This window comes from Haemaphysalis longicornis, unplaced genomic scaffold (genome assembly GCF_048455015.1).
Source record: "Haemaphysalis longicornis isolate Haplotype H1 unplaced genomic scaffold, Haemaphysalis longicornis Haplotype H1 scaffold_1, whole genome shotgun sequence".
Lineage (NCBI taxonomy): Eukaryota > Metazoa > Arthropoda > Arachnida > Ixodida > Ixodidae > Haemaphysalis > Haemaphysalis longicornis.
In genome coordinates this window covers 98,365,114-98,373,973 of record NW_027526203.1, presented here as the reverse complement: position 1 = coordinate 98,373,973, position 8,860 = coordinate 98,365,114, and the positions used below count along the sequence as shown (strand labels likewise).

At 46.6% G+C, this 8,860-nt stretch overlaps 1 pseudogene; it reads left to right on the top strand.

Annotated features, from left to right (window-relative positions):
• Nucleotides 1-666: 666 nt before the first annotated feature.
• LOC144165087 (uncharacterized) lies at nt 667-1,626 on the top strand (annotated as a pseudogene).
• The last annotated feature ends 7,234 nt before the right edge of the window (nt 1,627-8,860 follow it).

Here is an 8,860-nt window from a genome sequence, read left to right as displayed (position 1 = left end):
TATGGCTGAATGAAGAAGCAGACTATTTAGCGAGGTCATCACTAGATGGCCCTCCGATCGATGTCTATCCATTTCCCTCCATACTGGCCGGAGCACGGATACGTCGGCATCAAGATCTGGCGAGGTGGCAGGAGGGTGTCATCACCTCCTTCGATGAATACGCCCATTTGGCAAATGCGTGGGACTCCCGGTGTTGAGAATCTCGCCAATGCGAGGTGCACCTCAACTTATATATGCACCGCGCTGGGCTCACCTCCTCTCGTCATTGTGCTCTTTGTGATGAACCATAGAGCATTTTTTCTTACGTTGCCGCGGTTTCTCTTTAACGATGTGGCTGTGCCATCGTACGGTCCACTAACACGCTCGTCTTCGCAATGCACGCGCTCGCGCCTGTCATCGCCCAGTTGCTGGTTCCTGCTCTGCTGGCCGCCTCATCGGATGTTCCAGCGTACCACGAGCGACTCAGCACCGGGAATGGCACCGCCTTTCTCATGCGTGCTGCAAACGCTTCCGGCTGCCCTGCTGCGCCACCGGCACATCATGGGATCACCGCCGTCATCGACCAGTTCAGCGACAACAGCTATATATTGTCAGCAACCACCCGTCAAGCTTTGTGGGGTCTGTGGCTGTGCCATCGCACGGTCCACTAACCCGTTCGTCTTCGCAATGAAGGTTAGTGTACCACATGACCTCTTCACTAAAAAAAATAGCGATTATTTTTTGGTACAGCTACCGAGCCCACATTGCTTTTGTGCCCTTGCCATTCAATGTGTGAATGTCGCTCGTGCTTTCTTACTTTTGTGGGAGGACGTGGAGTCCAACCCCGGCCCCAACGCTCTCCCTGACGATTCCCCGCCTAAAGACCCTTTCCCCGCAAACCTTCTTCTTTCCGAATTGCAAAAGTTATCTGCAGGTCAGTCTACACTGGTCGCGGAAGTGCAGGGACTTAAAGCTGAGCTACTAACAACAAAGTCATGGCTGATCTAACTAAACGTATTACGGATCTTGAAGTTCACTACCAAGGTCTTGTAACTGTTAGGAAGGATGTCGGAACAATTAATGGTAACACCGCAGAAATGGCCCGTAAAATCTGCGACATGGAGGCGCGGGTTGACGACGCCGAAAATCGTTCCAGAAGAAATAACCTCATCTTTTACGGCCTCCCTGACCCGAACCCGTCCGAGAAATTTGCTGATTCCGAATAAATAATTATTAACCACTGTCGCGACCATCAAAACTTAACTCTTGACCCTAAACTAATCGAACGTGCTCACCGCCCTGGTCGGCACCGGCATGATCATCAGCGGCCTATAATAGCTAAATCACTTTCTTTAAAAACAAAGAGGAAATTCTCTCCAATTGACGTAAACTGAAACGTACAATCGACATTATTAGGGAAGATTTTTCCGAATCCGTTCGAAAAGCCCGAAAAGAACTTGTCGAATTTGCCCGTACCAAATCTGAACCCTTCCCTCTGCGGTACAAGAGTTTGTTTCTTGGTTAAAAAAAAAAAAGATATGTTTTCAACGAAACATCCCAAACTGTAAACGAAATTTCATAGCAATCGCCCCGTCGTTCAAAAAAAAAAAAAAAAACGTGTTAATGCCACAATACCTCAAACTAGCCTTTCCTTCTCTGTAATCTTCACTAATATACGTAGCTTCCTTTCAAAACGCGACGCAGTATGAAATCTCGTATCGATATCGGACAGCAACATACTGATTCAGACAGAAACGTGGTTGAGGAATGAAGTCACAGATAGTGAGGTTCTAGCCGAATTTCCAGATTTTGTTGTTTTCCGGAAATACAGGAAAGACAGGAACGTGGCGGGGGCGTACTTATTGCTGTCCATGAGCAGTTATCCTGTTCACTGATAAATTTTCACTGCAAGCTCGAAATTCTGTGGTTAGTCTGCCGCGCTGTACCGGAGACAGTTCTGCTAGGTGTGTGCTATCGGCCACAGGACAATAACCGAGATTTCGCACAAGATCTAAACCATATACTCAACCAGCTAACTACTAAATATTCTACCGCGCATATCCTACTTTTTGGAGGCTTTAATATTCCCAATATCGATTGGAAAGACGCCAACCAATTAATAACAAGCCACTCCAGAACAAAAAAATTCATTAACGTCTGCCTAAATTTTAACTTGACACAGATAATAACAGAACCTACACGTATTTCTGGTGAAACTTCTAATATTCGGGACCTGATACTGACAACTAAACCTGAAAGCTTATCACATATTACACACCTTCCTGAGATTAGCGACCACAAAGTTATTTATGGTGTTTTTGAATTCGTCCCGGAACTGCGCAAATCATGCAGTAAAACTATACGTCTATACGACAAGGAGGATTACAATGCAATAGTCACTGAACCTCATTTTGAAACAACCTTGAGTGAACGATCAGTGAACGATAACTGCTTAAGTTTCGAAGATAGAATCAAGGAGGTAACAAACAAATTTATTCCCAGTGCTGCCTTCCGTGCTAATCTCCAAAAACCATGGTTTTCCAAACTTTTAAAGCGGCTTGAAAATAAGAAAAAACGACTTTTTCATGCAGCTAAACGCGCAGCAACCGCCAGCGCATGGGGTAGGTATAAAGAATCCGAAACCTTTTATTATAACGCCATTCGAACCGCAAAAAGAACCTTTTTTTATACTGATATTCCGAAAATTTTAGTAAATAACCCTAGAAAGTTTTGGGAGGTGATTAATCCTAAGAAAATTCAAGGTATTATTTTGAATAATCTTTCGGGCGGGGAAGTTAGCGATTCTGAATGCGCCAAATTCTTCAACGCAGCATTCGCTGCCATGTTCACAAACTAAACTAACAGTCCCCTTCCGATTTTTCCGTCGATCATCGCCTCTCTAATTCCCAGTATTGATTTCATTGCTACCGGAATAATATCGTTAATCAACAAACTAAAACTCTCTTCTTCATCGGGATCAGACGATGTTAAATCAAAATTTCTGAAAACTACCAAACACATATCTGCCATATATTTGTCACTGTTGTTCTGTCAGTCATTATCCACAGGTAACCCACCAATCAACTGGAAAATAGGAAAGGTCATTCCAGTCTTCAAATCAGGTGATAGATCATGTCCGCTCAATTATCGCCCCATTTCCTTAACAAGCATGCCTTGCAAGCTCATGGAACACGTCATTTACTTCGAAATCATGCATTTCTTGGACTCTAGTAACCTTTCTCATTCCGGACAGCACGTATTTAGAAAAAAATTTCGTGTGAAACCCAACTTGCCCTTTTCGTTCATGACCTGCACACTAATTCGTGGACAATAACATACTGATTGACGCCATCTTTCTTGACTTTGAAAAAAACATTCGACAAAGTACCCCACAACCGCCTGATGTTAAAACTTTCGAAATTAAACTTAGACCCTAAAGTTTTAACTTAGATTCGAGAATTTTTGACTAATCGTTCTCAATTTGTTACTGTTAATGGACATAACTCTTACCCTCTGGCAATAACATCAGGCGTCCCGCAAGGATCTGTTCTCGGCCCCTTATTATCCCTAATAATAATAAATACATACTACTAATAATAATAAATTATAAATATTAATTGTTCCTAACCTTTCCATGTATCCAGCAATATTCGTATGTTTGCAGACGATTGCGTAATATACCGTACCGTTAATAACACATCAGCTCAAGTTGCATTGCAAGATGATATTAACCATGTGCTTAACTGGTGCAATCGTTGGCTCATGACACTAAACCCTAATAAATGCAAGTCCCTCTCTTTTCATCGTCGCCGCAGCCCCCTCACCTATTCTTATGAAATCGGTAACGTTCCTATCGAAAATGTCATAACTTATAAGTACTTGGGAGTCACTTTGAGCAACGATTTATCATGGCGCGCACATATTACCTATATCATATCATCAGCTAACTGATCGTTTCGTCTCTTAAAACGACACCTGCGTCATGCACCCTTTCATGTAAAACTGCTAGCCTACAAATCTTTAATTCGCACCCAACTTAAATACGCGTCGCCTATCTGGAGCTCTCATCAAGCATACTTAAGCGACGCACTAGAATCAGTCTAGAATCGAGCAGCTAGATTAATTCATTCCTCATATTCGTACAACGTGAGTGTTTCATCGCTTAAACAAGAATCTGATCTTTTAAACCTTAACATTCGTCGCCGAGTTGCCAGCCTCTTTTTGTTCCACACGCTCGATCACAGTCCACTCGGTCACCCGCCCTATATCTTGCCTCCTACCCGCATACCTCACCGTACCACCCATTCTTTTCATGTCGCCCGGCCATGTGCCCGTACCACGACATTTGCCGCCTCCTTTGTTCGCGCAGCCTCCGACTAGAATGGCCTTCCCGCTGATCTTGCCCCCATAATGTGCCACTATAAACATTCACACAAAATGCCACTCACTTCTTTTCCATTTGAACACTCAAGAATGTTCCTTTTTGTACCCCTGGTTCTCGCTTTGTCTTTTTTTATGTTTTTTCTTTCGGCAAGGTGTTACGCCTGTTAATATTTATACCGATCCTGCATATGTATTGTTTTCTTTTCTGTAGTGGTTACCCCTGTTTGTACTTGTACCCATCCTGCATATGTATTGCATTTGTTGTATCGGTTTACCACCTCTTATGTAATAGCCCCTATAGAGGGTCTTTAAGGTATTGATTGATTGTAGGGTTTAACGCGCCGACGCAACGCAGGCGATAAGGCGCGCCGTAGTGGAGGGCTCCGGTTTAATTTTGACCACCTGGGGATCTTTATCGTGCGCCGAAATCTCGTACACACGGGCGTTTTTGCTTTTCGCCTCCATCATAAAAGCGACCGCCGCGGCCGGGAATCGAACCCGCGACCTCGTGCTCAGCAGCGCAGGGTCTTTAAAGGGACCCTGCAACACTATTTGAGCAGTGCAAGTAAACCTGCGCGATGTTTAGATTACACTGACAGGAATACCTGAGCCAAATATTACACGTGCACGTGAAGCGGTGAGCGCGCAAATCGATGTGAAAGACGCGAAAAAACCAACCGCTCTCTCTTCAGTTGTCCTCATTATGCAACCCCTGGCATGGCCTAAGGGACGTCACATAGGCCATGGCTGCCCGACCGGCTGTCACTGGTCAACTTCGCGGCTAGATTTTCCCATTTCCGTCGTCGTCATCGCTGTGTACGAACCTCTTTTATGTCTGAACCTGTAGGCACAGTTTTAAAGCAAAGCTTTCTACCTCTACCCCCCAAGGGTTCTTTCGCGACCGTTGGTGTCACCAGAAAACTCCCGCGAACAAATAAAAGAATTTCCTGGCACCGTCAGGAATCGAACCTGGAACTAACAGATTAACCAAGCGAGAGCCCGTTGTCTTACCGATTTAGCTACGAGCCAACGCGGATACGGACAAGAAAGGTGGTGCACTCACCAAGCACATCTACGGGTTTACCCCTTGCATTCTCGCTGAATGCCACGTGATATCGTCACGCGACCTCTCGCGCCGCTGTGAGGTCTGCCCACGGCACGTCTAGCGGCCCTGTGCATGCTTGCACATGTGCTAAGAGTTCCAAAAACTAAAGGGAGCTCACACCAACGCATGGCATCTCACTTGTAGTACACCAATGTGCTAAATTCTGTGGCCTCCAGTGTTCACGTAAAAATCACAGCTCCTTGTCATCCGCCCTCACGCCAAACGACAGATCAAGGAACACATTCAAATACTCCTTGATATCCAGGCCATCCCTGCAAGCCCCAGGATCAAAATCCTTGGCCTAAATCTCCAGGCCAACACCAAGAGTGATGTATCCTTGCAGCGCCTCAAACAGAGCACCAATCAAATCATACACATGATCAGGCGAATTGCCACCAAGAAGCGAGGCCTCAAGGAATCCGATACCTTTCGATTAATTCAAGCTTTTGTCCTCTCTAGAATCACACGGCAAGAGGACATAAAGATGCTTTATATAATGATTAGAAAGGCGGCTGACCAGGCCATTGGTCTTCCCATGAGTGCGTCCACAGAAAGGCTGCTTAGCACGGGGCTCCACAACGCGTTGGAAGATCTGATAGAGGGCCATCGTACTAACCAGAAGGTCCGATTGAGCAGAACTGTGGCGGATCGCCGCATCCTTCAACGGATTGGCTGGGCGGCACAGAATGTCACTCCGCTTGATGTACTCCCGCACACTTGGCGACAAGAACTAAAGATGGTCCCTTTGCTTAGAAATGTGAACCCCTCACGCGACGAGGGTCGCCGACAAGCACGGGCTCAAGCAATCGACATCACCCTCGGTGGGGATTCGGCAGTTATCTACACGGACGCCTCCCAACATCGAGGGCAGCAATACGCCATCCCCGTTGCTACCTCCGGAACCAGCGTCTTTGCGTGTACCTCAATCAAGACCCAAGACATGACGGCAGCAGAAGAGGCAGCCATCGCCTTGGCTCTCACTCAACCAGGGGTTCGGAAGGTAGTCACCGATTCCCAACAAGCCTACCGGAATTACCAGTTGGGTTGGGTGTCCTGAACTGCACTGCGTGTGCTAAAAAACCACTCCCCAAATGGTTCCATTCAGTTCATCTGGACACCCGATCGCGAATACATGGAGGGAAACGAATACGCCCACCAGCAGGCCTGTGCTTTTACCCCCCGTGCCATTGAGCTGCACGAGAGCAGTCACCCGCTTGTCGCGTTCAGGGAGATAACCCAGCATTATCGACTTCAGAGACAGACCCTACCTTCGCGTTACCCTGACCTTTCCACAGTACAACAAACTATCTTACGGCCCATACAATCGGCCTCCTTCCCGCTCCCGACGCGTCTTCACCTAATGCACCGAATCGCTACGATGCTGAATATAAATTTTGCTCAGATGTAGCAGCACTCCGCCACATAATCGGGGTGTGCGACTTTTGCACTGAGTACCCTCCTCTCTTTCCGTCGACTACCGAATAAGAGCAATGGGAGGTGCTGCTGTCCAGCCCTTCTCTGCCTACCCAGCTTCAGCTGGTGGACAGAGCACAGGCGGTGCGGACTGCATATGGGCTCCAGTGAAGAAGGTACCACTCCCCTGGGCCGCACTCTGGGTCGTTCAGAAATCTGAATAGAAGTATTTCCTCCTCCCCCTTCTCCTTCGTCTCTGCCGCCGATCTCGTCGCCTCAGTCGGCGGCGGCAGAGACGGAAAAGTGAGATCGTCTAACAGCGGGTTTGAGATTCCTTTAATTTCATCAAAAATTGTTTCCACTCATGTACTACACCAATACAACTCAACCAACCACCGTTCATGCATCATCCATTAATTTAACTTTACCAAGAATATAACTTTGAAGTAATAAATGGTGTGGTTAAGTGCATTTCACTCGTTTCTGGTTTCACTATTTGTAGAGTGACGTGAGGCAATTTAAGTGACGTCGCATGGGTAATCGTTGTGGGTGCCGTTTTCAGCTAGCTTTGCTTTCCAACCAAATTCACACGGTGGATTGGCGCGATTTTTTTTTTCGTTTCTTTTGTGTTTTGAGTGCGCGCGGAGTTTAAGTTATGAGCTCAATACTTCCCTTTCAACGGGACCACTCGACTACAAACGTTTATTGCTTCAAAAATGCCCTACCAGCCCGAGCGCGCACTTGCGAGCAGGCACCCATGCCTGCTTTTTTGTGGCACCAGACGGGAAATAGGCCCCTCCGCGTTGCGGAGCAAAGGAGAAAACTACTAGGCATGTGATATATCGAAGGCCGCCGAAGAGAACGCCTCGAACCGCCCCCCTCTCCGGGAGAGAGCGCGCAGCTTTCGTCACGTTGTGCGCGGTCGAGTTGAGAGGGAACGATTATGCGCGATTTCTCATCGCGCGTAATTCCGTTAATTGTGAACGGATTTTCATAATTCTTGCGGGAGGAGATTTCTTGGACAATAGACTGTATCCCAAAATACATTACTAGTAGTCAATGGCAAGTGTTGCAGGGTCCCTTTAAGGTAATGAAGTGACGTGATGTGATGTGATGTGGTGTGATGAGAAGCCTCGTGGAGCCAATTCACCGCCTTGGAGTTACCCTTTCAATGCCGGTCTTACTTTCGTCTGGTGCCATTTCGCTTGGGTTTACTCACGGGAATTTAGTTACAGCCGTCCACACCTACGTCTCAGAGGCTAGGGCCTACCCTGTTAGCCGCTCTTCTTGTACACAGACGAAAGAAGCACCTTTTCTTGCAAATTCCCGCATAGCCTTTTCTTGCAAATTCCTGCATAGTGCGCACTTTTCTTCTACAAATTCCTGTATTTCGTGTGCGATTATTCTGATCAACATTTTTTTCTCTCCAAAACTTAGGTCCCTAAATCGGGCACATTAGCCCCAATAGTGCTCCCGATCCTGGCCAATCCCCCAAGTGGGTATGCGCCACAAACAAAGGAACAACAACAACAACAGGTAGACCAGCAGCACGCTGCTGGTTTTCAGTGATGGCAATGAAGTTGAGGACACCACTGATGATGACGGCCGTATAAACAAAGTGGGTTCAAGAATGGTGACTAGCCGTGCACCAAGCGAAAATTGTCCCTTCGGACGTGCGTAGCGATGAATCGTCGCTGTGACCGTCTAGCAGCGGGTGGATCTCATTTTGACGAGCTTAACGATGACAGGAATCAACGTATCTCTACTCGTATATTTAATACGACAAAATGTAGCCTATTTTGTAACAGGGGGAAGTTTTCAAGAGGCCATTACGAAAACTGAAGCCGCTCCAGCCAGAAACGAATTAAAGTAGGGATTTTGAACGGGTATTGTCAATGCCGTGGTACTGCGAAAATACGTAATTTATAAATGCTTACGTAAAATTTCTGCGTGGCGTACGTGCTATGTGACTTCTATCTC